General features: G+C 36.6%; 1 pseudogene; it reads left to right on the forward strand.

Moving 5' to 3' along the window:
• Positions 1–360: 360 nt before the first annotated feature.
• On the forward strand, positions 361–5542 carry LOC113302125 (annotated as a pseudogene).
• Positions 5543–6146: the final 604 nt, after the last annotated feature.

The raw sequence follows: 6146 nt of genomic DNA on the forward strand, positions 1-6146 counted from the left end.
ATCTCAACCAGCAACCGCCCCTGCCATTCTCACGGTCTACACTAGTGGAAAATGGGTATTATACAACTCACATCAGAGACCCTCGTTGACCGTAGTTGGACCGTTGACCAAATATAGCAGTCTCTGATATGGTAAAAATACAAAAAAAAACCGAGAGCCTATTTAGTTGTCTTTGAATAACTAAATATAATTACTATTCTGCCCTCCAATTCAGAGACCCCTAAACTTCGATGCATATCTGGTGGTTTTGTGTCAGATTTTGTGGGCCCACACGGTGTATGGCCACGATTAACCAATCTGAAGTAAGCAGCTGGACGAAGGAAAAACCTTATCTCTTCACCCCCATCTCATTTCTTTCCATCTCTCTCTCTCACCTTTGTATCTCTCCCCCTCTTCCCTTCTCGTTTGCAGACAACTAAAAACCCTAACAAAGATTAATCCATGAAGAAATCTCCCACCATGATTAAATCGTATTACTAGTGAAACTCTGAAACCTTTAATTTCGAGATTCCTCTCAATTGAATCAGCATGAAGAAATTTTTTCGATTAATCCATGAAGAAAGCTCCCACCATGATCAAATTGTGTTACTAGTGAAACTCAGAAACCTTTAATTTCGAGATTCCTCTCAATTGAATTATTATGAAAAAAAAATTCCGATTTAGAAATTAATGTATGGGGAAATCTTCTTGGGTTTAAATCGGCTAAGAACTGTCATGTAGAAGATTTCTCCATAACATTTTTTCTATCTTTCGGGATGTTAGTTTGCTACAATCTAGGGATTTATCTGTATTCTGTTTTTATTTTTCAATTTGAGATTTAGGGGTGTCCTGAGGAGGATGATGTAAAAGTCAGTAGAAGTTCAATTTGTGCTAATGGAGATGTTCTTCCAACTTCTAATAGAAATAGGGATTTTACTTCGATGGTATTTTTATTTCTCTCTTCCATTAGATTTGTTTTTGAATTTTGAAACCCTAGATTTTTATATGCAGCTTGATATTTTTGATTTTTCTTTGCAGGTGTTGAATATTATTTGCTTTCAGAAACAATCCAACAGAACGATGAGGTAATTCATTAAATTTTCTTAATTGATTCTTCAATCAATGGGGTGTTACATCTGGGTTTTGTGAATGAAATGTTGAAAATTGTTATTTTGGGTTATGGGTTTGATCTGTTTTTTATGTAGTGTTATACTAATTGAGTGGTGACCCTGTTTTTCATCTAGGTGTTATTGGTATTTTGAACTTTTTGGTGAACTTTTGTCAGGTCTGTAAATCTAGATTCATGGACGCCAGAGCAGTTGAAGATGATGAGCTTTGGTGGGAATGGTTGTGCACTAACATTTTTTAAGCAACATGGATGGACTGATGGGGAAAAGTCTAAGTATAAATCAAGAGCTGCTGAGTTATACAAGCAACTGTTTTCGAAAGAAGTTACTAAAATCGCTGTTGAAGATGTAATCATCACTTGTTGCTTCTCAGTCGGCAAATCCAATTAATGGGTTTGAGCCGTTTCCTGAGCTCAAGTTCGTTGAAGATCCAAAAGTAAAGGTACTTGAAACTCATCCAATTCTTGAAATTCCTGCCCCCAAAGCACCTTGTCATCCAGTAGCTACTAGTTCTGTTAGAAAGCCCATTAGTGCAAGGAGGACTGCAACCAAGACAGGAGGGCTTGGTGTTCGAAAGCTCACGACAAAGGTAAATAGTTACGAAACGCTAATCTGACTGTGTATAGAACATTGTTATTTTGCTTTTCTAATTTTCTGAACAAGGTCATACATGTTTTTACAGCCAAGTGAAAGTCTGTACGACCAGAAGGCAGAAGAACCAGCTCCACCTGTTGTTGCAAAGCCAGCTAATGGTAATCATCTGCAACAGCTGTTTCATCTTTCCCTTCTCGCTTCGAGTATGTAGATCCTGGTCAGAAAACTGAGACAAGTAACTCTGGAAACACCCGCGTGAATGGTCATGTCACGGCGCCTAAGGTATCAGGCTTCTTTGAAGATTTTGGGATGGATAATGGTTTTTCAGAAGAAAATTCCAAATTATGATCTTTGACTTGGTACACCCAGTAGACTCATTTCATTTCTTCACGTGAAACATATATTTTTTTGGGATTATCAAATACTTTCTGGACTTGATTTCCGCCTGTTTAAAATCTTATATGTGAAGTAGGTTGATAATTTACAATAAATTATGTACAACACATATTTTTGTTCTTGTGCTTGATTCATACTTTTATGATTATCATATTCAGGAAACTGACAAAGCAAGGAAGAAGTTTACAAATGCGAAATCCATTTCGTCAGCATAATTTTTTGGGAACCAGAGCAAAGCCAATACAGAGGCTGAATCCTCCTTGAAAAACTATTTGGTATGTTCACGTTTTCTGACAATTCTAGTATTCATAGTGTTAATGGTGGGTTTTTTGTTGGCCACCTTGTTCCAAACTGTGATTGGTCACTTTGGTTCTGTTGGGCTCTGTTGATATTACTGAGGTTTGCCAGATATTTATGGTTTTCAAGTGACTTTGCAGGTATAGATTTTATAAACCTTGTTGATGTATATATGGTGTGAATCATGGGATTCCATCTAATAAACTCCAAAATGCGGAGAGAACTTTGAGTGGACTAGTAGCATGTTGGGGGACCACCTGTATAGAGTTTGGTTCTGCATCTGTTGGGGGTGTCCTCGTGTTAGCTTTTGGTATCTTTGATCCTTACTTCAAATTTGATCTGACTTTGTAATATATTTCTACAGGGTACTGCAGGAGTTGCCATAGCTAGCTAGTCTTTTGGGAGTCTCATGTATGCTTATAGCAGAGCACAAGTATACTTTCAACAGAGAATGTTTGTCTGTTGCTTTACTATCTTCAATACGCTGTAATCAAATGCTCTTTCTTACCTAAGTGCATTCGGTTTTGGTTTCAGGGATGGGTCACGATTCTCGAGTTTTGGTTCGTAAAAGTAGGAAGCAGGTGCAACAGTATTACAGATTATACAAAGTACTGATACATCCTTGATGTGTGGTTTTCTTGTCATTACTTTTGTGTTGTTAGAACCGTCTTTTGACAAGAAAATGCATCTTATAGCATTTTGTGTTTTTCTCTTTCCTTCAAACAATAATTTCTACTTACCCTGTTTTAGTTATCTACTTTCCCTGTTTTAGTTACAATACTTATGCTAACATTTTAACTTCACTGTATTCTGGTTGTGTAGGAACCACTCTCTGTTACACAACTTGTCAGAGAAACTGCTGCTGTCATGCAAGAGTTAACTCAATCTGGGTAAGAAATTATTGAGAAACCTCCTCAACCTCATTAACTATTAGAGTTTTAAGTCAATTTAGATTTGAAGTTTGAAATCGCAGAGAACAATTGCTCTAATGGATTGCAGTATTTTTGACTAGCATTATGTATTTTTATGGTTCTATGGTTAACTGGGAAATTTTTTGACAAGCATCACGTGGATCCAAGCTTTGCTAAGTTGTTTAAGTTTTCCTCTCATTGTAGGTACGCTGATGATATGGAGCTTGAAGATGCTACTCACACGTGTATTTTGACTCTAAAATAAGGGTATTCTTTTACTTATTTTTGTGTATTTAGTCTAGGCAAGCAACTTGCATTTACTTGGAGAGTGCACCTGATTATTTACATGTTTACTCTACACCCCCATCTGTATGCTTTGACTAAGTATCTTGTGTCTGGCTCTGCATCTAGAGAAAGTGTACGGTGGAACATGAGTTCAGTTAAAGCTTCTCTAGAGAGTGACACTAGGGAAAGTGTTTTCTTATTAGCTAACTAGGACTTGTGTATTGTTCTGAACTCAGGGATTTGTATTGCAGTTTGAAAAAAAAAAAAAAACTTGTCAGTTACTAGCTAGCTAAATGTTTTTGTTTACTTCTTCGTAGGTGCTTGGAACTGATGATAGGGGCTTTACTTCAAATGAGAATGAAGCTCCTTCAATCTTGACAACTGTTGGAGATGATGAGTATTGGAGTGAAGAAGCTCAGGTAAGGTTTCATTATATTTCTTCTTACATGTCTCTTTTAGTAGATTCCATATTTGTTATGTTAGATCTTTTACTTTCGTTTTAATTTCATTTTCTACAATTGGTTATCTTACCAAGGGAACGAGAAATGGGGATACACGTACGTGAATGAACTTGCCCAACACCTTATAATTCAACTGGTGGAAATCATGTAGCTCCCCTGCGCACATGTGAGTTGACAACAAACCTTGAACCTTTGATTCTGAGTTTTCCTGTGCATCTTAAAGGTATTGTATAGTCACAAGCTTGACAACTATAGGAACTTATTTGGGTCAGATAGCATGCTGAATCTTGTACTATAATCTGCACCTCTTATATTCCACTATATCTAACCTGTTGGCTGTTGATGATTTCTAATTTCTTATGCATAATCTTGGATATCGTTAATGAACATTCTGATGCATTCTGATTTTTAATTTGTTATGATTACTAGTTTAGCTTGTGAAAATATCTTCTTCTTCCCCTGTATCTTCCTTCAATTTCCATGAAGCTTCTGTTTTGTTGCAATCTTCTCCTATCGTAGTTATAGTTGTGCGAGAACTTTCCTGCAGTTTGTGGCCAATACTGCGTGTATTTATAGTCATCTTCACCGCAGCTAATATTGTTAGTTGTTAAGTTACATATGTGATGTGCCCTTATAGAGTACCTACAACTAAGGTTTGATTTGTCAATTTACCTCACACATGACCTAGATTAGGTTATGGTTGTAGTTTAGAATTATGATTGAATCACAGAGAATTTGTATGTATGAAAATGATGCAGGAAATAAGTTTTTTTAGCACTGTTAATGATGAGGGTGTTGAATCTGGTGGTAGTTGTTCAGGGAAATTGAGATTGTTGGTGATGACTGAAATGAGATTGCAGCTATGGGTGGATTGGAAAGTAAGCTGAGTTTATGATTGTATATAACAATGAGTTCTGCTTGGATTGTATAAGTTGTTCAAGTGATGTGAATTATAGTTGTGGTCGTAATTAGTCTGGTAGAATGCATGGAAATGATTATGGTTTGATCCCTGCAATTGATGAGCCAACTGTTGTCTACATGACCTATATCTAGGTTTAATCTGTCAAATTACCTCGCACATGTGCTTCCAGCTACTACCCATTGCTAGAATGTCTGTCAAATTATCTCACACTGTTGTCTACATGACCTATATGTAGTAACTTACTTTGTTCTACCTTGTATTATGAACTGAACTAATTCATTGTACTGTTGTTGATTTTCTTTGCAGGAAGTCGCATCCGAACCAAGGACACAACACATGAATGCTCTTCTTGATATCATTTGTGAAGTATTGGATAAGTTCATCGTCATCAGAGGACCTTAATTATCAATTTTTTTTATCAGTTGTCTATTAGTTTAGCATGTTGTTGTTAGAATTTACTAGCTAGGTTGGACATGTATTCTCTGAACTCAGTATTTCATCCTTTTTTGTGTAATTTTAAAACCAATGGATAAAATGAATGAATGTTAAAATTCTCAGTTTGATTATAAATTTCAGTTAAATTAGAAGTTGTATTTGAATTTCAGTTAATTTGAAGTTGCATTTGAATTTCAGTTTGACTTTAATTTGACTTGACTTTAGTTTGACTTCAGTGGCAAGATTAATTCAGCCATTCAGGCATTTCAGCAAATCTGAATCTTTTTTCTAATATTATATCTTAAATCTACGACCGGTCTCGTACGGTCAGAATCGGTCGTTATTCCGAGACCCACGGCTAAGGGTCGTTCAATTAAAAAACGCTTTATCAGCGACCCCATCAGAGACCGTTAAAGCAAGTCATTTAATTCGTATATATGACTTGTCCTGGCGGTCGCGGAACTTCTATTTTCCACCTAGTGCTAGCCAGCAACACCACGGGCAAGATATACGCAAGGCCGTCAACGCAAGAATCACGGATTCTCAAAACACTCCCGAAAAAGGTTAGACGGATCTTCCTGATCATCTCTTCATGACTTGCCGTTTCGATTTTGTCCTTGTCTGTCACCATCTTATGCTTACCTCGCAACAAAACCTTTGTTCCGAGCTAAGAAAGGCACTTAATGTTGATGGTGGTTTTTAGCTTAGGGTTAAAATCGTAAAAGCATAGTCAAACAGT

The sequence above is a fragment of the Papaver somniferum genome, chromosome 8 (assembly GCF_003573695.1).
Source record: "Papaver somniferum cultivar HN1 chromosome 8, ASM357369v1, whole genome shotgun sequence".
NCBI classification, from domain to species: Eukaryota; Viridiplantae; Streptophyta; class Magnoliopsida; order Ranunculales; family Papaveraceae; genus Papaver; species Papaver somniferum.